We start from the raw sequence: 27,660 nt of genomic DNA, 5'->3' as shown, positions 1-27,660 counted from the left end.
TCACCGAAGTCTAAACCTCTTACCTGCTTGGCTGGTTGCGATGCTGACGGCCGCAAACAGTCGCTGGGTACGGCTGAGGTCGGACACGCCGTTTCACGGCCTCGACCTCAAAGGTGTAGTTGGCGTGCGCTAACAGGTCGGTGATGGTGACGTAGGTGTCCGTTAATCCACTCTGCTGTGGCGAGTAGCCAACATTGCTCCCGCAAGGAAAGCACTCTTCCGGCTCCCAGGTGCAGCGGCGGCATATAATCCGGTATGTCACGTCATTACGGCCACCGGTGTCAGCTGGAGGGGTCCACTCTAGGCTGACGGTGGTGTGGTTGATGTTGTAAAGCATGTTCTGAGGAGCTGATGGTGGCCCTGTAGTAAGAAAGAGGGGGAGGCTGAGATAAACATGTCTTTTCTCAAGATAAAAACACCATGGCAATATCAGAAATATTGGCCCTTGGCAAATCCTGACATGCAGTTATACTGTAACCTAGATACATAGAGATGTTATGCTGAAGAATAATGGGGAGTTGAACTTGAGCGCTGCCAAGGTCGATGTAGACCAGGGTTGTAGCAAAAGAATGAAACCGTGAACAACGAGATACTGTTTCAAGGTAAAAAACCTTGAGATAAGACCGCCTTGGTACTCATCAACTTGGTAGCATTTCATTACTGAGCCAGGGAGTTATGTGTTTCCTGTGGAAAGAAAAGAGGTGATACAATTGGCAAAATACTTTTTTCTGACTTCCAGGGTGACAGGAAGTCTGAGTCACTTCCAGAATTTAAGAGTCAGATCATGAGCGAGTTGTCGCCCTGACATTAGCAACAGTGCATGATTCCGCTCAGCCTACATTAACCAGCTCACAGACGGATGACCACAGTGGAAAACAACCCATCATCCCCTAATCCCCGCCAGTGCCAAGAAATCTGGCGCGTCTCATAAAGCAATGATTTATACTTTGCTACTTTTATCCAACCACCAAGCCCTTGCTTTTATCACCCTAATGTTTTTATAATGGCACTGCTGTCTGTTCAATATCTCTTTTATTAGAACGTGTCTTTGTGATGGTCTCGCATCATGATTTTCCCTTTTTGGAGAGGTTCGATTTTTGTACCTCAAAGTGAAATAGTGACCTGTACCTGTCCACTGGTGTGGAGCTGAATAGGCGTTTTCAATCTGTTCTCTAGTGGAGCTGAGCTCACAAGCGGGATTGTGAGATTGACAACAGAGCAACTGGTGAGCGCTTAAAAAAAAAGAAATGTTAGCAAAAGGTGAAGATATCCACCAATATCTGATATTCAGATAACGTCTCTCATAGGAATTCAAATCTGCAAATGGTTTTTATAGTTTTTTGTCTTTTTGTAGTTTACAGATTAATTATAACAACGGATGTTCACAAAAAATAAATAATAATAATAATAATAATAATAATAATAATAATAATATCATAATTAGATTTCAAATGCTATTTGCAAGATTTGGGGAACATTACACCTATACTGTTTTGTTTGCATAAAAACGAAACATTAAAACTAAAATCTCTGCTTTTGTTATAATATTTAAATGTTTTGGAGGATAATCGATAAATGGACATTGTTAAAATCCAAATTAATAATATATTAATATATACAATTAATAAATAAAAATAACTTCAAAATATAATGAACAGTATGAAAATGGTATTTTCAGATTAGCTTTTTTAAGCCTGGTTATTTAGGCTGCTATTGATTTATTAACAACTTCGTAAATTAAAGAACACAGATGCAACATCTATCGACCAACGCAATATACCAAGCGTAATTAGCGAAGTCGCAAATAAAGAATAAAGAAATAAAAAACCCACAGTACTTTAAAAAGAAATAGAGGAATATGTTTTAATAGACCTGTAATTGCATGACTCCTAGTTGAGGGTTCCAAATAGTCTTTTATTTCCTGAAGCAAATTAAAAATAACATGGCTTGGCAAATATGTGTAGTATGTTCGAATAATGTGTTCTTTCCAAATAAATACATGTGGAAAAACTCCTCTCCCTTCTACCATGCGCTCTCTGTTCTCTGCGGTGCCTTCTCCTAGCAACAATAATTGCAGCCATTTAAAGTGCAAAATAGTTTAAGACATACTCTTTTGGGACGTTAAATAATGGAGCAAATATTTAGTAAATCGCATTGTGTGATTAATTTTAATACTCTTCTCCCATAACTTTTGCGTCTGAAAAGGAAACTCCTACAAGGCGCAAAAATAACTGTGTCCACACCTTTTCAGCGCTTATTCGTCCTGACAGTACTATTTTAACGTCAAAAGACGGTTTGCACTGACCCTGCGCTGGACCTGTATATCTAATATGAAGTGATAAATGATATGGAACCGGTATATTTTGCATATACTGTCTTCAGTGTGTAGTGTATTTTGGGTATTCTAAAATAACGTTTTTTACCTAAGTGATGTTGAGGTTCAAAACGCAAAGTCACGTCGCCAGTTCCACCTTCTGCAAAACTGGGGACATTTACTAACAAAACACTCAATGCATATGAATGAGGGGAAAGAGCAAGCATTAGAATTGTGCGAATGGTTAATATGACACTTAAAAGTTTGCTCCTCATTAAAGCTAATGGCACACACATCCATCCATATTCATCAAAGTAGGAGGGGAACGAGTGAACAGAGGAGATGAAAGGGCCACCTGTGGCAGGTGAAGAGATGTGGTCCATCTCTCTCTTCTCTATATCTATCTCTCACGCTCCAAGCAGAACTTCAACTACTGATGCTAATGATGTCCCTCCTACTCCATTTCCCTTGGGGAGAGATGCAACACACACACACACACACACACATACACGCATCCTCCTGAGACTTAACATTCTATTTCTATGGTTACCTATAAGAATAAGAATAATAACACTAATGGCTCCATTAGGCAGGGCCTCCTCAATCCGCTCTTGAGTTGCAAAGATCAAGGGATTGTTTATCTTTAAATGGACAGCTGAGACAGGAAGGGACTCAAGTCAAGCTGTGATTGAGCATATCTATTCAAGCGACAAGGTAGCACTGAGATGAATCACTACTGGAAAAGTCCTATTGATTTAATTCTCGCAAAATATTAAATAAAAGCACTGTAATCTAATAACAATCCATGATGTTGTTTTAAATTTCATGATTTGATGCTTTGTACGAAACTGCCCAGTCCGTCAATCACTTAATGTTTTTATTAAGCTACACTGGTTTCAGATGGCTTACAAGGCACCATGCCTGATCTATATATAGAACAAATTAAGGTTTTAGACATATCTAATCAATAGTTCACCCACAAATGATCAAAGCAAATATTTAAAGGGATAGGTCACCCAAAAAATGTAATTCTGTCATTAATTACTCACCTTAATGTTGTTCCAGACCTTTAAGACTTAAATCTTCATCTTCAAAACACAAATTAAGATATTTTTGATAAAAAAAATCTCATGGCTTTTCTGAAACTGCATAGACAGCGATGTAACTGTCACATTCAAGGTCCAGAAAAGTAGAAAAGACGTTGTTAAAATAGTCCATAGGACATCAATAGTTCAACCCTAAATTTATGAAACTGCATGAATACTTTTGTGCACAAAGAAAACAAAAATGACAACTTTATTCAACAATTTCTTCTCTTCAGTGTCAATTGAAGCACGTTCACAACAATACCACAATGCAAGATTGAACCACTGATGTCACATGGAAATAATCTTCATTTTGCGTTCCATAGATGAACAAAGGTCTTACAGCTTTGGAACGACATGATTTTTTAATTTGCATATGGCAAACAAATAATGTACTTTTTTATTAGTATAATTAAAATAGTATTTATCTCTTTGTATATATGGAATCACAATTGAACATTTGGAATTTATGAAAATATTTTCTTATTTTCCTTGTTTTCTTTTTTTTTAAGTACGGGATGAAAACAATGAGTATAGAATGAAAATGGCTAAAACAAGACTTTCCTGTCGAGTGTACATCTGGCGTCTGGAGAGTCCTGCAGTCGTTTTTTTTTTTTTTTTTCATTCACTGTTGAGAGCGTCATCGTCTGCTGGTTAACAACAAAATGCCCTCCGAGTTTACAGTTCTCATTTGCTCTTTCACACACGAGTGCATATGTGTTTCTATATATGTAATCTGTCATCTCCTCTGCAGTCTGCTTTGAGACTGATTCTGCAGGGACGCTGGTAAAAGTCTGGGGGAAACTGGGACAAATATCTGCCACAGACAGCTTGATTTTCTACACCACAAACCAAACTATTCTTTTAATGGGTATGAAGCTTGCTTAAAGCCTGTGTGCACTCTTTCACACTCGTTCTTTTTGCTTTCCCCTTGAACCTTTTTTTAAAATAAGTTTAACCCACACTTTATAGATTATTGTATAGCCGCAAACCGCCCACAGTCTGTTCATGGAGTGTCTGATGAAGATTACACATAAAACTCCTAACTTCTCTTCTATTTTTTCATGTGTTTTCTGTGCAGTCGTTCATGGAAAGGGCTGTTCCATCAGAGTTATTTTTTTTTTTTCTCACAGTGGTCTATTGTTGCGGTATAATCTATTTTGGATAAACCTGCCCTTAAATGGCATGTATAAACTTAACATGTGATTGATTGCTTTATATGCAGGTCCAAGTAGGCTGTTTTTGGTCAGAATGAGCTGCAATGTGGACCACACTTTAAGCCTTTAGTCAAAAGTCTGACAGATGAGATTAAGTGACACATTTCTAGCAGTGATTTTTTAGAAAGACGCTAAATATCCTTCCAATCCAAAAAGTGAAATAATGAATGCAAAAAAAAAAAAAAAAAAAAAGATAATAAAATAATCTTTACATTTGGGAATATGTGGTCACGATTCTCACCCTTGCTGTTTTCCTGTGAGAGAATGTTAATTAGGTCAACCTGCTGATCTTGTGTGTGTGTGGGTGCGTGTGTGTGAAGCCTGAAGTCTCAGGCCTAGCAGCACTGGAGCTTAACTCAGGAATCCAGTTGTTATCTGCACATTGAACAGCTTTTGGCTGTCTTAGTGCTACTCCTCCTAGTAAAGCATAATTCACTCAAAAATCTTGTCATTTACTAATCCTCACCTCATTTTATTTATTTATTTTTATTTTTCCTGAGGAACATATCTAAAACAAATATCCTATTTTCAATATAATGAAAGGCAATGATATTTTAGTTCACTATATATATATATATATATATATATATATATATATATATATATATATATATATATATATATATATATATATATATTGCAGTCAATATTGGAGTGAAAAATGACTTAAAGTTTGGTCTGCTTGTTACACGAAAGCGAAAAACAAAGTATATAATCTTCCATTCAAAAAATATTGTAATGTGTTTAATGAAGTCTCTTATTTATTTGAGTAAAAACAGCAATATTGAGAAATATCATTAGAATTTAAAATAATTGTTTTGTTTGAATATATTGTGAAATGTATTTTCCTATTAATTCCTTGCAATGATAAAATGTAATTTTCAGCAGCCGGGTTGCATTTATAGTGATTTGTTTTGCGACAGAAGAAAGAAAGTCAAACGAGTTTGGAATACCGTAAGGACGAGTAAATGAGATATTTCATTTCTTGAGTGTCTATCCCTTTAAGACTCACCACACTAATGAGGGTCCCAGAGGGCCGCTACTTCTGAACCGTGTTTAAACAGTCCAGCCACTAATCCTTAATCTACAAACATTGTACCTGAACTTTGGCCTTACGTCTACCAAGCACCATGGCTAGATTGAGGGATGGAGCCGGAGAGAGATGGTCGAGAGAGGCTGGTTTTATTACTGTACTCCTGTCCCTTAGCAACTGTGGGAAAAAGGAAAGTCTCGCCCTCAGGGACACGTCAACGAATGGAGGTGACGATTCCAGGGCTTGAAGAGAGCTGAAAAGAGAGTATGTAGGTTATGCGCTCTCACTTTCTCTTACTTTCTCTCTCACTTGTTTAATGCCTCATTTTCTCTCTGTCACGTAGTCCCACCCTCCTACCGCCCCTTCCAGACCTTCGCTAGTGCCGACACCATGCGCAGCTGTCGAGTGATGGATGTCATCTCTGAGAGCTGTCAAGAACTCCCTTCTTTCATTCTATCTAAAAATAAAAAAATAAAAACTTCTCTCAAATGCAACAGGCTCACCTAAGTATCGCCTATTTATCTCGACGCCTCACAGGTTGTGGTAAAGCGGGTGAATTTATGCCAAGCCATTGGGATTATTTTGTACTGTAGAAAAAAAATCTCAAATAAGTGAATATTTGTGAAAAACTTTTTCTTCCTTTTTCTTCCTTTCAACAATGACAGACCCTTCTTCAAGTGAATTTTAATTCCTTTCACTCTGGAAATCTGAATTTCATTAAGGCCGTTCTTAATCCGTGTTCTGAGGAGCTGAGTGCGTATTGACAGAGCTTAAGATTCGGTAGGTTTACACCTCGCTCATTTAAAAAGCTGTCCATCAGGGTGTTTATTCAGCGAATGTAAATTCACCCCCAATTACCATTCAGTTCCATGCGGCTTTAAATCCCCAAAAAAGAAATCTTCATCCCAGACAATTTAGATGGTCACAATAACTTAATCCCGAGATAATTAAGACAAGTCTGGTGAGGAGAGTATTTCGTATGCACAACACTTCAAAAGAGATGCGATTTATGTTTGTTAAAAGTTTTTTGTTTTACTCCCTTGATTTGCATTTTTTCCCTCCTGTCACATCCTTATTATCCCAAACTCTTGCCAAATCCTTTATGACTCACTTGTGATTTAGAATCCTCACTTAATTCTTTGTGCATCTGGATTTCTTCTTTAACGTTATATCTTTGTGATTTAACAATGCATGGTGTGGCCTACATCATTCTACACTACTGTCCAAAAGTTTGGTAAGATTTTTTAATGTTGCTACATTTGTTTGATCAAAAATACTAAGAAAATAAGAAATATTATTACAAAAAAATCTATTTGAATATATTTTACATTTAATTTATTCCTGTGATGTGAATGCTGAATTTTCAGCAGCCATTACTCCAGTCTTCAGTGTTACACAATCATTCTGACATAGTGTTCAAAAAACAATTGTGTTCTTTTGGGGAAAAAAAATATATATATATAAAAAAGTATATATTTTTATTTTGTAATTTTATACTATATTAAAATTTATATATATACAACCCCCATTAGGTGACTCACATCTGAAAATGTCCTACCTAACTTAAAATTGCAACAGTTCCTGACTTCAGTGTGCTACACATATATAGTTCATTTCTTTTCACCCCCTTTTACCTCTAAAAAAGGTATTGCGAGAAACAACATGACTCTTAATCCCTGTGTTCTGTGTGCATTTTTCAATAACGTCAATGTTTTCATGCCCAGACAGAGTAACAACAGCCAGACTGTGGTCAGGGGAGTAACAAATCTGAAGTGTACTTGGAGGGAGAGAGAAAGAGGAAGGCAGTGGAGACGAGAGTAATTGTGTGGTGAATTCAAGGTCTGTGTTTTCTCTGTTCTCTGATTGGGGGGCAATGGGCAACAATTAGACTAGCGTGTTTTAGTGTGATCATCTCTTTTGGAAAGCAGCAGTGAGACAAATGTGGGGGAGGTATTTTAAGAAAGAAGAAATGAGGATGGATACATACTGGAAAAATACTGTAGAGGTAAAGCGTAGTTGAATGATTAATGCATGACGTGTGTCATCATAGAATAGGCTGCACATCTGCCCTGATCCACAACAGCACAGCTAGGGTCTAATATGTTTCTCTCATCTCTCATTCAAAATCATCTTTATATGCCTTTGTGCAATAATTAAAAAACAAAAGGGACCATGGCTGCAACGATAGATAGACAAACAGACAGACAGACAGACAGACAGACCGACCGACAGACAGACAGACCGACAGACAGACAGACAGACAGACAGACAGACAGACAGACAGACAGACAGACCGACCGACCAACCGACCGACAGACAGACATACCGACAGACAGACAGACAGACAGACAGACAGACCGACAGACAGACAGACAGACACATAGACAGACAGACAGACAGACCGACCGACAGACAGACAGACAGACAGACAGACAGACAGACCGACCGACCGACAGACAGACCGACAGACAGACAGACAGACAGACAGACAGACAGACAGACAGACAGACCGACCGACCGACAGACAGACAGACAGACCGACAGACAGACAGACAGACAGACAGACATACCGACAGACAGACAGACAGACAGACCGACAGACCGACAGACCGACAGACAGACAGACAGACAGACAGACAGACAGATAGATAGAATTTCAATGTCAGCCCTAATCCTTGCTTTAATGCGTTTAATGCAATTTCCAAGTAGACCGACTAACCCTGAACTTCCACCCCGCCTCTTTTCACCCTTGTCTGGCCTGTGTAAATAAGTCATCAATGGCTGTAGAATAGACGTGTTATTCAAAAAGAGAGATGGCCAAGGAGAGGAAAGAAGAGGACAGGTGGTTATTAGAGGGAGGGAAGGAGAGGAAAGAGCTGCTGAGACTGTCTTCTGTTTGTTCCGACTGTAATTACTGGAATCGTTATGCCCATTCAAACTGAATCCAAACACCTGCCCACTCAGATTTTTGTGTTAAGTTGATTTTATGATTATATATAAAATGAAATAAAAATCATGCTAAACAAATACTGTAAGACTTGACTATCATGTATCATACTTAAATTAAGTAAGAACTACAAAGTATTTAAAACTTTTTTATTTTGGTTGTTCTTATTTTTTTTTCCTCTCTCTCCTTATTTTGCCTTGGGCACCAAGTGAGCCAGGACTGCCACAGTGCCCCTTAAAATACAGAGGTGCCTGTTCTGGTAGTTAAAATCTCATCTGACAGGAAACAGGCAATTTCTTGGAACTAGGAATGAGATATGTCAATTTGTGCACATAAATATATAGAAGGGAAGGAGAGGAAGAAGACCAAAGATAGACAAACGGCTCACTCACTAGTGCAGGCGACAGATGCGGGGTCAGAGAGGGCTCTGTAGTAGCCGTCTTCGCAGTCACATCTCCATGAGCCCTCTCTGTCATTATAACTGTGTGCCGGACAACGGGAACACTGAAGATCCTGAGATGAAGACTTGTAGAATCCACGACCACAGGCTGGATGGTGATGGAGAGAAAGAGAGAGAATTAGCATGTGTTCACATACAGTATCATCTAGTGTTTGGATCAGACTGTGCCTTAAGCACTCTTATAAGAAAGAATGAAATGTGTCTTTAATATTTTAATTGTTTCTTCTCAGATTCTCAGATCATGGTCAATGTACCTCATCTAGGGTTTTCATTTACAATCAAAAATCTGAGATCTTAACATGAACTCAAATTATTCTTATTCAGTTCTCCCAGGAGCAAATGTTAAATTAAATTAAATTAAATTAAATTTAAAAAAAGTTTTAAATGTTGCCTTTACAAATAAAAAGTACTAAAATTACTGAAACTATACTGAAATAAAAATAAATTAAAGATCTTTTAAGATAGGTTGATACATAAAAATTTTTATAATAATGATAATAATCATTAAGAAACATGAAAAGATCAAACTCTGAGCACTAACATTTTCTGCTGGGTCATTACAACACACACTGAGTCAAATATGTTGCATCAACCAGGGGCCTTATATTCCTAATCACTCCAAAAGCACTAACATGCTTGCCTTTACACCACCTCTAGCAGTCAGAAATGTCCTAGAGGCAAGGGTACTGTGGAAAATAGGAACCTTAAATGGATTATTTCAGTATTTCACCTTTTATGAGGGGAAAAAAGGACATCCCACAGGCAGCCAGGGATCAGAGACAAAGCAGAAATTAGGGCCAGATCGCTTCAGGCTATGCACAAGAATCACCCTCACACGTTCCAATGACAACGAGTCATTTACTCCCACTCTTTATTTCATATGCCCATATGGGCTGAATTTTCAATGAAGCACCATAATCATATATTATTACTATTTGCATTATAATTAGACAACATTAAATACCAAATAAAATGGTTTTCCCTCTTCTATTCAGTTGTTCATGACTTAAGAATTCATCACTAGAAACAGTGGTGTTAATGAACCTTCTGAAAAGGGATAAAAATGCAGAGAGAACAAGTCTGGGGTGATTCCACAGGCTGAGGTATTTTCTAGTTCACATCAGTAAGCAAAGAGAAATAAGCTATTTTCGGTTTGGCCTTTTGGTCGGCACTGCTGAGAGCCACTAATCCACACTTAGCAGCTGTTTGCTTAAAACCCCCTTCAGCCTAAAGAGGGAATCGGGCCCACATGATTTTTCTTAAACCCCAACCACGCCCGCATCCCCTGGGTAAATATTACTTTGTTAGCAGCTATGCATTTTAATGATTATTACCAAGGAAACAACTCTACTGATTATCAATTCCAAGCCTAGTTTTTAGATCTCCGTAGTTGCATTATTGTTTCAAGGCTTTCAAAAAGAGGAGGAAAAATCCTGCAGCTTTCCGTGACAAGACTAAAATGGAGATCACACAGGAGATCGGCCGATTTCCTCGTTTTAAAACACCACCTTGTTGAGATGGGGGGTGGCTGAGGGATACGGTATCCCCATTTCAGCTACATGAAAGCCCTGTCAATGTGTATTTAGCTCAGAAGCATGGCATGGTGTGGCTGTGCAACGTAAAGAACAAGAGCCTTCTGAGGCTGAGAAGTGGAGGAAAGGGATGTGATTTTATCTGGGATCTTTCTCAACCAGTGAGGACTTGTAATTGAAAGCAGCAAGTCTAGTTCTTGTTGTAAGGAGGTGGTGCTGGCAAAGTGTACCGTGAAATAGCTACGGTTTAATGGTATTGAGGTATTTTTCCATTTAGTGTTCATTTAATTGTACTGAATCATTTTTCATTGTGTAAATTAAATTATGAGACCAACACCCCTAAAAAAAAAAAAAAAAATATTCAACAACATATGTGTAGTACCAAAGGAAAGAAAAGGTAAGAAAGAAACAGGAAAAGAAGACGACAACTAAGAAAAATCATGGAACAAGAAAGTGAAACAAGAAAATATAAAGGAACAATATAAAGAAAAAAGGAAAATGGAAAGATACGGAAGACAGACATGAGTACAAGAAGAGTAATAAGAACAAGAAAATTAAAATGAAGTGACAGGAAGGGGAAAGGGAAAAGGGAAATGGGAAAATGGAAAAAGGAAAAAGACAGGTACACGAACATGAAACGCAAGCGAAGCAGCGAGAAAAGTAAGGGGAAAAGACAAGGAAAGGAAGATAAATAAAAGAAGGAACAAAAAAGTAAGTAAAGAACAAAACAGAAAAGAAAACGGACAGGGAAGGTGAGATGAGGAAGGGGGAAATGAGAAGGAACAGCAGGGAAAAGGCAAGGAATGGAAACAGGAAGAGAAAAGGGGAAAGGGAAAAAAATGAAAGGAAAAATGATTCAAAAAAAGAATCAGGAAAGTTAAAAGAAAGGAACAGGAAATGGAAAGGGAAAGGGAAGGAATGAAAAGATGATGAAAAAAAAGAAACAGGACAGGAAAGACAGAAACCATTTTCCTGGTAAGCTGGTGTGTCTGTTAGTTTAAGTTTTCAGCTCTGAGCCGATCTGTATGGGGAAAAGATCCCGCCTGAGCCTGAGAGCTCAAGACCTGGCTGTGGGCACTCAACAGCTCTCTCGTGAACACACTAAGATTAGCGCCATCGCAAATCACCAAAACAGGAGGACTCTCGACTGCCGGCTCGACTGGTTTTTTACATCTCTGAAGTGGGGACGGTTTATTTTTACATCCGTGTGATCAGAATTTGTTTATCGTGGCGTCTGAGAAGCCCAAGTATCCCTGAGTTGTTTACACAAGCAACCAACCAGCAAATTAGGCCTCAAATCAAATGTAGCGCTGACACGGGGGCCCGCCTGAGAACCTGTCTCCACTCCACCTCTCTGGTTTTACTATGAGTGACATGCACAAACACGGCCATTTCTGGGGCCCAAATTCCTGCCCTCCCAACACAGATGCACAAATACTGGTGTTGAACTAGTAAAAAAAAAAAAACATGCTACCATTGTGCTAATTCACTAACCCGCCACCGCAGAGATAAATGATAGCTTTGTTTTCCCCTTCCTGACAGCTTTATTTCTGTGGGAGAAAAAGATGAGGCTTGCCCAATTATGCCTCCTTCTGCCATGCTGCACAATGTCTGCTAGCATGTAATCATGACTGAATTAGCGCTACATGATCCCATGTGCCAGCGGCTCTTGGGAGCATGCTAACCAATCTATGATACTGACATTGAGACGATATCCTCTACTTAACTGCCCATTTCAGCTCTGCTTTGAAAACATGTTCTGCCAACATAACCGCTTGGCTGCTAAATTGTGAAACGGAAAGGGAAAACACTAGCTTAGACGGGTTTAAAAAGTTTGCTGAAGGACTTGGTGAGCACAGGCTTTATTCGAGCTGCCACTAGCATGAAGGCGAGCTAATGGGATGTGCTTGTTGACATGGGCACGCAGAGCAGGCAACAGCAACCTCATTTACTGCACAAAGAAATTAGTCGGCCCCTTAGAAACACAGGTTGAGGTTAAACAGAACAACAGAGAAAGAGATTAAAACAGCCTGACATTCCTCCCAGAGTCTTTAGCAGGCTGTCAGTGCCAGCGACGCTGATTTACCTTTCATTGGTCAAGCCCTCTGGTTCAGCTAAAGGGAAAACAGTTCTTACATGGCACTGATAATGCAAGGAAGACTTTGTCTCTATAATATCTCAATCTCTAACATGTATTCCGCACAAGTCAGTCACACAAAAAAACACGTCTAGACATTTGTAACAGGACTTCTGATACTGATTTCCTCAAAATCAGCTATCACTATTTGTGGCCATTGCAGCAGTAAATGCCACCTCATTTTTAAAGACTTAGTCGAGAGATGTAAAAGCAACCCAGAGGTGAAATTTAAGACAATGTCCAGCTGAACGGCAAAGACTGCTGACTTGTCTAAAATTAGCGTATTGACTACGAAATTCTCTAACAGTCCACCCTCTAGGGAGGGTGAGGAAATGTCCTAATCACAGGCTTTCCTAAAGCAAGTGCTGGTTTTTCTCTTGGTCTTGTGCTGTCAGTTGTTTTCTCTTGTTGGCTTTCTTTCAATGACATTTCCTATAAACCTCTGGAATGCCCTTTGTAGACCTTAGTATATTATTTTCTGATCTCAGGCTATGTTCAGAATGGAACAGTACTTTGCTATTAACAGAATACGCCATAGTACACACTTTGAACTGAAAAATTATTGTATTTAATATGCACTTGCAGTATATGTTTTGGTGTAAAAGTAATACAAGTATATCTTTTAAGAGACTACACTTTCAGGACTTTGATTCTTAACACACACTTACATGTTTAAAAAGTGCACTTTGTTGTTTTTTCATGTGTTCGAGTTATACTTTAAAGTAAACTTTAAATAATTATATTTTAATAATGTTTTGTCATGCTTTAAAATCAATTAATGTGCAGTTTATTTGTGCATTTAGATAGAAAGTATTATTTCCATAATAAATACTTTCATTTTTCAGAAGGGAAGCTTTTTTAGAGGACTTTTTAATAGTAAGTAAAATAGTTTTTAGAACATTGTTTAACTATAAATGTTTTAAGTATGCAACCTTATTGTCACATGACCTAGTAAACGATATATTATCGTATATAAGTGACGTCCTCCTAACATCTTGGAAATAAATAGGTAAAAGTCTAAACATTTGACATTCAAATCAAATAGTGAGTTTTAAAAACAACTAATTAAATTCCATCACACTGGTAACGGAAGGTCAAGTCAAGCTCATTGCATTGTGGGATGCAGTATCTCATGCAGCGTGCTCTGTTCTAAACTGCACATTTTGGCAAATGTAGTAGGTCATCTGCATATTTCATATAGAACTTGCTCATACTGTGCACAGCACACAAAAAACATTCCCGCAGTATATATTAAACAGCATGCTAGTATGTAATCACAATACTTGGAAATGTTTAGAACTACAGCTTATCTGATGACATCTGGGCATCTGTGCGAGTTATAGAAATTATCTGACATTAATTATTGTGAAACATTTCTCTGTAAAATGCTGTAAAAAAAAAAAAAAAAAAACTTAAATAAACTAGATTAGCATTATTATTGCACTTTCTGGCTATGAAAATAAATAGTTTTCAATATATACTATTATTTCCACCCCTGATGAAATCACTCTGAGAGAAACTAAAACCTTTCAAGTTCACAGAAAGCCTGTTTCCATGTTGTCAGCCCTTGTGTGGCAAGCATTTTAATCTTTCCCCCTAAGAGAAATCTACCCAACTCCAGGAAATAGGCTGAGGGTACAAAGGAAAGGGGAAGAATCAAAAGGCAGCAATAAAGCAACACATCAGGATGGGGTCCGGTTTTGGCCCTGTAGCTTTTGCATTTCTCCTACAACTGCTAGACTTAGGCAGGGAGCCGTAACAGTTACAGAAAAAAGCCGAAAAGTTGGATTCGAGGGTTGTGAAAATGTCAGATTAAAATGTTAAAAGATGGATCTTATTCGGCGCTACTCGCCCAGTGCCCCACGCATTACTGGGAGCGAACAGGTTGGATTAGGGGTGTGCTCCTTTACATGCAGACAAGAATCTCATTCATGGCAGCTACCTGTGTGGAGGAGAGATAAGTAGCTTTCCGTCAGAAACAAAGAGAAGATTAGCATTCTCTTACACTGTGCTGAAGGACACACCGGGATGCCCTCTGAAGCCCTCAGAAAGGAACAAGAAAGACTTGTGAAGAAAGAACAGATCAAAGCCTGTCAGAGTCCTCCTGGATATAGTTAAAATGTTAACATCATGAATTGTGCCAAAACCACATCGGTGCCTTAAACACTCATTTTATAAATATTAAAAAAATACATAATAATACAAAAATTGGTGGGTGGCTTTGGGTTAGGTATGTGAATGAAATACTTATTTTAAAAAAAGTTAATTGTGAAAGGGTAAAAACAAACAATGAGGAAAAAGCTTTGGCACAAACCTTCAGGAAAAGCAGCTGTTAAAATAATTTGCATGCCGCTAAGCTAAATACATTTTACAACACACGCAATGGCATCTTTGTGCACAACACAATGCTTCTCTTTTACATGTATAGTTTAAACCGAATAGGGCAGGAACGTTATATCTCTGCAATTACTGCTGAATGCATTATGCTTTGACAGTCACATTTGTGTTGGCTGGAGGTGGACATTGTTGCTGCCAAGAAAAGATCTTTCAACTTGTTCCTCATTTCTCATGTGAGGCAGACTGCAAATAAATGTGATTACGCTCGAAATACGGCCTGGATGGACATAAAATTGTGGCAAAATACTGAAAGAAGGGATCTGTAAAATGGTATTGCTGTTAAACAGACCAAAAAAAGGACAGATCCATTTCAGTTAAATACAACAGCTCAACTCATCCCAATAGCATCTGCCCAGATGGCTTTCCTGGCGCATGGTATGTTCTGTGATAGCAGAAAAGAAGGAAACATTAAATGTCACATTTACAGTGAAAAGAAGCGCTTTTAGAACAAAATGGCCTTTTAGGGGAAAAAAAGATTTTGGGCTTTCACCAGAATTTAAAATGCCTCAGGTGAAATGCTTCCTTCCAAGTGTAAATGCTGGTTGCTTGTTCGTGGCTGATTGCAAAATAGAAAATGGAAGCATATCCTGAGGCAACCGCATGTCACCTTCTATGTCATTCGGCCTGATTTACTGCACTGATAAGCAAATGGAAAACAAAGAAATTTTAACATTAAACAAACTATGCCACAATTCATTAGCTATGTTTATAAGACTTCAGCTATACAATTGTGAAAATATAAATCAGTTTACAAAGAATCTGAAATCGGATTGCATTTTTTAGTTAGACAAAAATTAGTGCATGTAAACTAGTGGTAAACCGATATATTGCCAAGGCTGATATATCGGCCGATATCTGGCATTTTTAAAATATCGGCATCAGCCGATAAATTGTTCTGCTTGGCAAATGTGTTCGAGGCCAGACTTTTATTTTGATGGTGCACCTGAGTGCACACAGTGCTCACACTCTCTCTCTTGTTCATCGTCGTTGTTAACAGTTCTGTCTAATACGGATAGAAGTCTGTCTAATAATCAGATAAACAAAGGAATGAATGTATAGGGAAAGTATTATAACGATTGCTTTTATATTTTATAAGGCCTACTGGTAATAGAAAGGCAAACATTAGAATACGTTTGACATCAGCATTAAGCAAATATGCATTTATCTAATTTAAACAAATCTTTGAATGACTAATGAACATTTAATTGCACAAACCTTGCAAACTCAGTCGAATCCAGTTGTGATATCCAGTATGATCACGTGTTATCTGCATTATGGTCAGTCCATGTGAATTGAATGCTTTAAACTTTAAACTTTAAACTCGTGATTTCAAATTATGCTGCACTTTATGCATTTGCCCATTGTAATATTCATGTCATTTTCACTGTGTGCTGTATGTAAATTGATGGTTACCCTGGCTTTATTTGAAAAATATGATTCCCAATGCACACAAACTTCCCAGTATTTATATATATATTTTTTATTTTTATTTTTTTGTGAAAACTACTGTCATCTAAAGTATAAGTATTTATTTTTTAATCCATTGTCAAATTATTTCACATTTCTCAAATATTAATAATAATATTTAAAAAAGTTATAATCTGCTTTATATTTGCTATCGGCCTCCCTGCTTTCCAAGATATCGGCTATTAAAAACCACGTATCGGTCGACCACTAATGTAAACATATCAGTTTATAGCATAAAGCCCCGTCCCACCAAGGACAATAACTATAAAGATAATGATAAAGATATGGTTCTAAAAATCTTTCTCAATATTAAAGAATAGCAAAGTCTAAACTACAGCTTTACTGATAAAGGAAGAGAGAAACGATATCATTGTAATCATGTTCAGAACAATTTTATTGATCAATCAGAATCCATCTTGCTATAACGAACTCGAGAATTTAAAGAGGCATATGCACGTACGCTTAGAATAAACAGACGATACTGTTTGCTGGTGTGGACGCAAATATTGTTATCTTCGTAGTCAAACTGATGTCTTGAGTTAGCTCCTCTCCCTTAAACCTGTTTTGCTTAATCGTTTTTTTAATTTAACTGGTTTTTTTTTTGTTGTTTGTTCATGAAGTGCCGAAGTGAAGCACAGCTGACACGGTGGTAAACAACCCCAAAGTTTGGTCTTGTCTTGAAAGATAAAAAGCAAAAGATCTTCTTAAGAGCACTACGACCATAGCTAATCAGACCTAAATCAAACTTCCACCATCAGCAAGTTTTCCCTCATACACTCCGAGACACACAGTCTGGATGACTTTGCAGATTTGACAGAGGTGACTAAGTGAATGCACAATGGCAAACCAGCAGAGGTCCCTCATTATAAAGCCAAACACAGCCATGACCTGTCTTAACCTGCACCGATGCACACCCATTTGAACATATGCACATCCACGCACACCCAAAGCCACCCACGCTCTATCCCTATAGAGACTAAATGATAGAGCACTCAATCAAGTACCAGCATCACCGCTGGTGATCCATGAAAAACTAACATGCAGCACACATTTCTATCTTCCAATAATCATCTCTTCAGACAAATGATCGTTTCATGTAGTCTTGATTACTGTGCCGCTCATAGCTGTCCCCACAAAAGTAGAAGAACAGCATTACTTTATAATTTTATTGATTCTTCTTTGGCACAATGTGTTCACTTTGAGTTACATTCAGTAATAACTTGGCAAGGAGACAGTGCTCTGTGTGTGTGACATTTCTTCTCCTTAATATCATTTTATGAGCAGGAGAGAATATAGTCTGCTTCTCATTAACAAACAGCATCCCAGCCCCAGCAGAGCACCGCGAGTGTGGAACGATTTTGAATGTGAATTTGGAAAGCTTCAATAAGCATGCTATTTGTTTAAACATTGATCTCGGAGGATTTGATCGTAAAAGTACACTGTGGCTGCATCCGAAAACTGAAAAATGCAGCCTTCGGAGGACGCATTCCAAGATAGGAAGGCATCAAGGCACATCCGAATTAGCTTCAGTTCCTGTCTGCTGAGATGCCTTCATCTGGCTGATTTTGAAAGCCGGATAGATGTATACTTCACTGCCTTTGATATCCCACAACCCTGTGTGTTCGATTCTGTGACACTTAAGCTAAAAAATAAAGATCTGAAAATGTATGCAAACATGTTTATATTTTACATTCTCATCAGTTTAATCCTTTTCCATTAATGTTTTTGTTAATTAATCTGAAATTATATCCTGAAATAAATGATTATATAAGTACAAATAAAAATAAGCATTTCATTATATATATATTTAAATAGTGTGAATGGTTTTACATAGTTTTTCTTATTTATCTATTAACATACTGTAATAATATGTATTATAAAACATTTCTTCTAAATATTGCATACAAAGTTTTGCCTATTTAATTCGACTCAACATCCTTAACATCCTTTTCCTTAAGATCCTGTAATTTTAGTCTTATGTATATAATCACAAAACATCAGATAACAAATTAACCAGCCGTTTCCTTTTTTAAGATACTGTACACAAACTTAGCTTTGCTTTTGCATGGGAAAGTGCAAAACATGAGCTTCCTCAATCCAACAGCGCTGAACACGTAATTCCTGTCATGTTTAATGCAAAACTTCAGCTCAACACAATAAAGCTGAAAGTGACTCAGCAGAGAATAATTCTATTTTGTTTTTTATTTTTTGGGACTCAGCAGGGAAATGCGGCATTACATCAAATGCACATATTTTGACAGCAAGAACAAAAACGCTGAAGCAATGTGAAATAAACTGCCGATGTGAATAGCCAGGAATCTTTGTCATTTCGCTGGTAACATTGTGACTTCTGTGGTGTCACTGGGGTCGCTCACGGGCTGGGCATGGGGTCAGTGAATATTAACTTCATTTACACATGGTTGCAAACGGAATAGCTTGCACAATGCAGACCTGCCTGCTCTGCTTAGTAACGTGAGCAGCCGAGCTGACAGGTCACTGCCAGTCTGGAAGATGGATGAGCCGAGCAGTTGACCCTTGGCTTGCCTGAGGAGCCAGCTCAATGGCTTCTTTCCCCTCTGAACAAAGACTCCCTACCAGCAACCGCCCTGCTCGCAACTCCAGCAGCACTAACAGGTCCCGACATCTCCATCAACCCTTACACGCACACAGATTTTGATAGGCTTAGTCTTTTTAGCTCAACACACCCAACCAAACGCTCTTTTATGCATGCATACACACACTATGGACAGCCTACCCCCTTTAGCTGCCTAAACGCTGGCACACACAGTTCTCTTTTCGAATTGCCCTCTGCTCATCCGTACTAATGGATGCAATTGGACAAGCGGACACTGTGTTAAAAGCAACAAAGCAGCCGTGTGCGTATTTGTGTGTGTGTGTGTGTTCAGAGCAGCTTTAGCCCGAGGCGACCGGGTGAAAGTGATATGTGACCAGGTTGAAGGCCTTAACACTCAGTGAGCATCAGGGAGGGTCTGTTGTCAAAGTGACTCTCCTCTGGGAGAGCGGCAGAGCAGGAGACTCAGCAGCTCAATCTCTCCCTAAGAGCAAAATCAATAACTTATTACATAACTGCACACTTTTCTCCTTTACAGAGAGAGAGACAGAGAGAAGGAAGGAAAGAAGTCTTAGGAGGTTTGTTCTAGTATGAAAATGTCCTTTTTACTGTGCTAATATCACAACCTGGACTCCAGAAAATGCCAAGGTGGCCTTGTGGATCATTTAGGAGCCAAATAGCTTTGTTGACAAATTACAGAATTGCTTGAAATAGATGGTTGTTCAGAAGTGCTGTCGTCCATGCTCATATTTAATCGCAATTTTCTGCTGTGGTCTAGATCCAAAGGGACGCAAATTGAACGCTACAAATTTATGCTTTACAATAGTTAGACTATCAGTTAGTTTTATTTGAACAGTTGCAAAAGGCTGTGTATTCAACTCACTTGATTCAATTCAACCTTGTATTCTCTATGAAAGACAATAACCAATAAACCAATCATATAACAGTTTACAAAAAAACTTTTTGTGTTTAATAAGTACAGTATATTTATTAACTATTAATTAGACATTAAACTATTATTAATCAGATCAAATCAAAGAATGACTCACAGTTCAGTCAGTGAACCCAATAGCTTTTAAGTGGTGGGAATGCCACCTCAGAGAGAAAATTATTTATTTTATTTATTTTATTTTATTACATTTTTTGGTGCTTTTGAAAATATTTGTTTCCATATTCAGGAGCCTCATAATTGTTTTTAGAAGACTCTAGTGAGAATCAAGTGCTTTTATTATGAACGATTGTTAACCGTTCATCACTTTACCTGAGAACTTTTTTGATCCAATGAAACAACAGGAAATGTGATTGTGAACATGAAGCCACTACAACACATCAATAACTGGACTGCCGCCAACTGACAAGCCTGACTGACGACACAACACATTGACAGCCACCTTTCCATCTGACAAAACCAAGGGGGAAAAACCAACAGTGCTCCGGGAGCATGCCACTCTTCTCCAAGACCCTGGCCGGGCGAGAAGGCCATTATCCATCAGCGGATGATTCTAACCCTGACAGCTTCAGACCCAACAGGCTTCCCCGAGGACCTTGCCTCCATTTGAATAATTAAGCTCACTTACAGTTCTCTAACGGATGACCGTTTGTAGACTTAACTTTCACACCATATCAATCACTTGTGTGTCAGGGCTTTGTACAATCTGCCCGCCTCCAACTCCTGGTGGCATCATTTGAAATGCAAAGCACGGCCTTCACTGAGCCTGGGCCTTGCTCTTGCGTCCCTCTACCCCGGCTACTTCTGCAGCTTGTCTCCACAGCTAGTGCCCTCCTTCTGTGTTCTGGCAATCCATCAGGCTTTGACTAACTTCTGTCCAACTATTTGACATCTGGGAGATGGATGGTGTCAGCGCCTGCCGTTGCCAGTACCTCCTCCTGTTAGCATGTTAGTCAATGCTAGCTTGTGGAATAATAAATAGAGGCTTGCCTTGTAAATAACACAAACTGGAAGAGCGGGTCAACTATCGGTTAATATTAGGCATTTCTTTAGACAAGATACGGTTATTAATGTGACATGATGTGACTGACCAACATACATTCCAACTATTGTTCACAAAAGCTTAAATGAAAACAAAGAGATCAATGTCTGTCTACAAGGAGTCTTTTTTCTGCTTCCAAAGGACTTAGTGTCTCCATTTTCTCTGAGTAGCCACTGTTGAACAGAGCTTCGCAAATGAATAGATGCTATTTTTGCTTGAGCTCTGTGCAAATAAACACTGGCATGCGGATGAACACTTCAAATTGCTTCTTTTTTTTTCCCAATACTCATAACACTGATTCTTGTAACTGTCTTGTATCTCTGGAAAAGCAGGAAGGAGTGAAGCCAGGAGTGCCTTGAAAAAGTTGATGAGAGCAATGGACGTAGAAAGAAAAAGTTATGGGAAAGTTCGTCCAAAATGAGGGTGAGTAAATGATGACCGAAATTTTGAAGTCAGTGGGGTTTATTGGACCCAGCTAACATTCATAGTATATTTTTCAAAATATCTTATTTTGTGTTCTACAGAGTAAAGAAAATAATTTATGACAAAATGTTAATGTTAATGTTGGTTAAGCTATCCCTTTGAGAGTTGACTTCACTAAAGAGAGATTGAAATTTTAAAAGTTAGTGGTGTCCAAAAACACATGGCACTAACGGCTCAAGACTCGTCACAACATTCAAACGCATCCACTAAGCTTGTGTTTACAAAGGAAAACAATTAAAATACTGTGCCAACGGATGCAAGAGTGTGTCCTCCAAATGCCCGCTTAAAGGAAGAGGAAGAGAGAAAAGGGAGGAAGAAATGAAAGACACACAATCCCCCATCAGGCATCTGATGAATGAGACGGTCAAAACACACATTTTCATGGTCCTCCTTAGGTTACCCCACTCAATTTTTAATGCAAGACATTTTAGACTTTATCCAGTATGCATGAGCGTCTGTTTGTGTGCGTATCCGTGTATAAATAGTGCGGATTTTATAACTGAACACGGAAAGGTGGTGTAAAAACAGGAGCTTTTGAAGGCATCAGGGTCACAGTGCCTTGCCCGAGCCCCTGAGGGGAGGAAGAGAAAGAAAAGATAAAGAAAAAGACAGCAAGTGCTGCAACATGAGCTGTATACTCTTGGAAAGATCAGTCCTCCATATTAAAAAGACCCCTGTCACTCACAGGCATTCAGCCCCAGATACCGTGCAATGCATTACTGTTTTTCAGGCAGAAGGGGAAAACACACCAGTATTTTTCACTCTGGTTGGTGCTCGGGGGGGAAACTCTGAACAGGCAATTTAATATCGGGAGGATCGCTAAGAGGAAGTGCTGATGCGGCAGTCTCATGCTCATTTTATTTAGATTAACTACAGCGGTAATATCACAGCCACTCATGCCAGGAGCGACACACAACTCATAAAGTGACAATGGAAGGGAGCAGGAATCTAACTGGGTGACAGGGTTTGTTTGTTGCCGGTTCGGAGAGAAACACGCAACATTGTTTCTGAGGAATGTAAGATGGCTTTGTGAACAGCGATTAATTCTCTGCAAAAGCATTCGAGACTTTCTGAGAGTTCAGCATTGCATGTAAATTTCACTTTTTTTTCTTTTCTTTTTTTTGTGAGTGAGTAAAATTTTTGGAATGTTTAAAAGGTTAAAAAAAGGGTGGAATTGTAAAAAATACATAAAACGCATAATTTTATTATGCTTAATGTGTGCCAAATAGCCCATATTACATAGAAGCACCATCAACTTTCTCCTTTGCTCCCTTTCTGCCTTTTGAAATGGCTTTCAGCTTCGCAACAACCTCTCAGCGTGAAGCAGCCTTGCCCATTTTAGCTTTTGATAACATAATAGTGTACTGAAGCACCCTTTACATGATAACTTAATGATGCAGACGTGTATGTGCACCGCATAAAAGCTATCCAAACCTTCCGGAGATATCTGTTAAATCATTACTGGTCTGCACACTTGATCATCTATAGATGTGGAGGTGACCCAGATTGGGAGAAAAAAGGGTGGACGGCCACTTCATCCACACAAAACCAAGAGGTCCTCTCCCTAATCATGTGTCATGTGACTACCAAAAAAACAACGCTTAGAACCATTAGTGACAGCGATGGCACCGGGAGTGTTTTAGTTATAATTGCAGAGTATATCAGAGGTGACTGTTATTGCGTTTCCGGTTCGGACACTTTCTAAATAAACCTGGGCCTCCGTTGTTTGTTTTCTTTCTGTCGGGGTCACTTGAAAGGTCCGGAGAGGGACCGGGTGACGGGCTGAACCTCCTCTGGACGCAGTGTCATTTTTGAGTGATTGGTTTGGCTCAGTGCCAAATGTAAAAAGAATAGGAGAGGAGAAGAAAGAGAGCGAGCTGGACTTCTAGTTATCATTTAATTCCAGTGTCAACCTGCATAAGGCTATAAATTAAGAGTCCACGAATCAAATGACTAACAGGGATCCTCCAATTATCATGCCAAGGATTTTTTGCACCCACATTTAATCCATCATTATTATCTCCGCCCAATAAGCATGTTTTTTACACTGCTTTTCTTTTATTAATTGTTTGTCGTCTGCTTTGTATTTTTCAGCATGGTTTGTTTTGTTATTGCATTGCTTTGCTCTAATTCGGATGAATTACCTCGCCTTGGGATAATTCGATGCTTGGGCACTCAGTCAAACAATTGGAACAAGGATTGTCTAGGTAAATGGACACATAAGTGAGTCTTACCCGTAATAATAACTTATTAATTGCTTCACTGTCCTTTCTTCTGTCTCGCGTAAGGTTAATCAGCAGCGCTCTAATACATGCCAGCAGATGTGTGCAAATGAAAATAAAGTACTCACGTTCACACGCATCTCCCTTCTGGTGAAATCCAGCTTTGCATATACATTTCCCAATGGGTACCAGCCACTCTCCTTCAGCGCTGCAGTGCATTTTGGGAGAGTTGTCAGCCTCCTCCTCAGCGTCACTGACGCATGTGCCCTCCACTTCCACCAGCGACGAGAACTCAGACCCTGTCACCGTATCTGGGAACGTGGCCAGGTTCTCAATAATGGACCAACACTTCTTGTAATACACTTTGACGGAGACCAAAGCGATGCAGGCACCTACATCCTGAAAGGCCAGGTAGAAGCCTCGGCGGGAGAGGGGCCCGATTATACGCACCTCCGTATTCAGCTTCATTTTTCTTTCCCCCAGGTCCCCCTGGGTGAAACTCTCGTCCGCGGCTATAGTGTCAATTTTCACATACTGACTCTCCCTTATATTCCTGCCTACCTCCACGTCGGTTTCCTGGTAGTACAAGTTGAACGTCTCCTTGCAAGAGCCAACCACCCCAGGAAGGCTGTTACAATCCCTCAAGGTAAACTTCAGCTCCACAAAAATCCTTTGGGCATCGCCCTTTTCAATCCAGTTAGTCCGTAGCCAATTGTTCTGATTTGGCTCCATGACCTGGCAGACCTGGTATGTGCGAATGGGTGTATAGTTTTCATCCAAGCCGCTGATCTCTTCCCACTGAGAAAAAGTAAAACACAGTTAATCATCATTATATCTTGTGCTGTACTAAAATGCTGAGAACTAACCGCAAGGGAGAATCTTAAAGCATGTTAAAACTGGCCTCCGTGTGAACAAATGCACAACTCCTTGCTATAAGAAGATTTAAAGTACATTAATTCATCTGCACCCAGGTGCTTCATTTTTTACATCTTTTACATAAGTTAAGAATTTGAAATGTTTGTTTTGTTGAGCGTATTAATCTAAAATATTTATTTGTATCGATCTGCAATTATATGCACACTTCTGATAATTTTTGGTATCTGTAAATCAATACAAACACTTATAAGCACGTTTAAAAAAATTACCACCTGCCCAATAGTAACAATGTACACTACCAGTCAGAATGTTTCCATATATAAACTCCATTATAAAAATGTTCATCTGAAAAAAAGTGTGCTAATATGTGAGGACATCAAAATTAACTGTTTTTAATTCAGTAAAAACCATTATTTTATATGACTCAACCCGTCTGCTTTAGGTTAAACCGGCAAAAGTAATTGTCTGGGCTTCTTTTGAACAACTTTTACGTGGGCTTAAATTCCATTTATGCTGGACACATGTTAGTTGGGTTTCTGTTATTATTATTTTTTAACTCATTAAAAAAGTTTTTAATTTATACAAACACACAATACTTTGACCTAAATGACTGCCAGTTTAAAACTCATAAATGTGAGCAGAACTAACAGAAATTCTGACAAGTTAAATGTATAAAACCAAATATGTTTTTACAAAGATGAAAACATTTTTAAAGTAAAATAATATTAAATGCGCTCAACTCACATGACTAACAATATAAATCTCCAATCCAAACTTTTAACTGTTGTTACTTTTTTTTAGTTACGACTTTTCCGAATGATTTTGTGTTCTAATTAATTGTTAAAAACAACTAAACATTATAATTGGGAAGGTAACAAGTTAATGTTGAGTTCAGCAGAAATCACTCTGTTGGCCTTAGTTGAATGACTTTAAAACAAATGAGTCTGCATTTTACGCCTTCCTTAAACTATTATAAAAACCAGCTTAGGATCGACAAACAACTTTTAAAAGAAGCAAAACCACCTTCGCATAAAGTAAAACCAAATTATCCATCGTTTAGCGTTTTAGTAACATTGTGATGTGGTGCAAAGACACTGAAAACAAAAAAAGAACAACACATTATGCCACCACATAATTTTAGGTTGCACTCAAAATACTACGAGCAGTAAGCACATTACAGAAGAGGTGAAAATCATAAATGTTTGCTGTAAAGTAGAAGTTAAGTTTCCAGCTTACCCCGCTTGGAGGAGACGATATCCATTCCAGCTCTGTCTGCTGCGCCTTTGAATCCAGCAGGATCACTGCCGACGACACATAAAGCGCACACTTACAATAATGCATATTTAATTGTGATTAATGTTTGGCACACATCTCGCGCATATTCCAGAAGCATTTTACATCGCGAGCGAGCGCAAATACAGACCGAATGTGGAAGAGCGCGTGAGTTTGACCCATTTTCAGCAGACAGCGGTGGAGATTTATGACAATAAGCACCTCGCACCTCTGAAACCTGTGCGACACCTGTTCATTCGTCAATAAAACCGACGGGCACGCTTTCGCTTTTGGTGTAGATCGAGAAATCGGTCAAGTTCCTTCGTTTGAACCGTGAGAATATTGCGCGGATACGCGCGCGCAGTGCAGGTTGAGAACGACTTCATCGCGTGCGAAATTGATCACTGTTTTTGCTATTTAAATGCATTTCGTTAAAGTGTTATTTGTTTGGTTGTCTGTCTGTCTGTCTTTTATGTCTGTCTGTCTGCCTGTTTGTTTGTTTGTTTTGTCTGGTCATATGACTAAAGGGAGCTGGTTAATAATAAAATAAATAATAATATTAAATATTGTGAATAAAAAACTATTTTTTGAAAGGGGCATTCGCTGAGATCAGAACCTTAATTTAATAAATAAATAACATCAATCTGATATTTTGTATGTCATTGAGTATGTTCAGTAATCAGTAAACCTCTAAATGAACTACAGAAAACAGCCATAGGATCAACTTGATCTATCTATACAGAATTTAATGATTGTTTAATTTCATATTTCAGAAAGGTGGCTTAGGCTTTATGTAGCTAATATAGTCGATGTTGATGTGTGATATACATATTTGCAGTGCAGACATGTGTGGTAGACACACACTGCTCTTTATGCTAAATCTGTAAGCTACTCGATAACTTGGTAACACAGAAGCACTTCTATAGCTTAATTATTGCATGTGGTTCATATCATGGACAATTCCTTTACACTACTATCTGAAGCTGATCCCAGGAGTATTTTAAAATAATAAGCGTGATACATGTTGCAGTCAAGTTGCAGAATTGACTGTATACCTCCTGCCCGGTTGGTTAACAACGGCACATCAAGCTGATCTTTTTTCAAGTTTGGTGTTAGTCTTGTCTCTTTGCAGTAAATGGAAAGCGCGTAGTGTTTTCAGATAAAATGAGAACGTGATAATGATGAAATACAGATATTATTGTCTGTGATGTTTAGTCGCGATGTGCAGTTGTAAACCGTCTTCGTGTCTGATTAGCGAAAGTCTGTGCATGCATAGTCATGATATGAAACACGTTCTGGCGTATATCGTTGTTTTATGATTGATAATAAAAACGTTGTTTTATGTGTGCTAATAAAAAAGGCTGTCTTTTTGTCTGTCAGACTGTCGATCTGCTCTAACTACTGATTTGCTCGCTCTCGCGCTCGCGCTGTCAGGATGCAATGAAGGAAACTTTAGCACTTACCCTCTCTTGTGTTCTGTGCTATTCCAGTGTTCACATAAAAACATAAATGAAGGCAAAATATAGTCCACAAACACGAGACTGAGGTGCAAACCATGGTGCAGTTGAAAGTTGGATAAACAGTGTGCGCTTTTTTCCAACGCGCCGTTCCCTTCCCATTGACGACGCTCCGGCAACCAGCTCTGGGTGAATAAA

General features: G+C 38.6%; 1 pseudogene; it reads right to left on the bottom strand.

The window, feature by feature from the left end:
* On the bottom strand, positions 1–27,660 carry LOC113037932 (ephrin type-A receptor 7-like; annotated as a pseudogene).

This window comes from Carassius auratus, chromosome 20 (genome assembly GCF_003368295.1).
Source record: "Carassius auratus strain Wakin chromosome 20, ASM336829v1, whole genome shotgun sequence".
NCBI lineage: Eukaryota > Metazoa > Chordata > Actinopteri > Cypriniformes > Cyprinidae > Carassius > Carassius auratus.
Note: the sequence above shows the minus strand (reverse complement) of the source record. Positions and strands in the feature narration are given on the sequence as shown.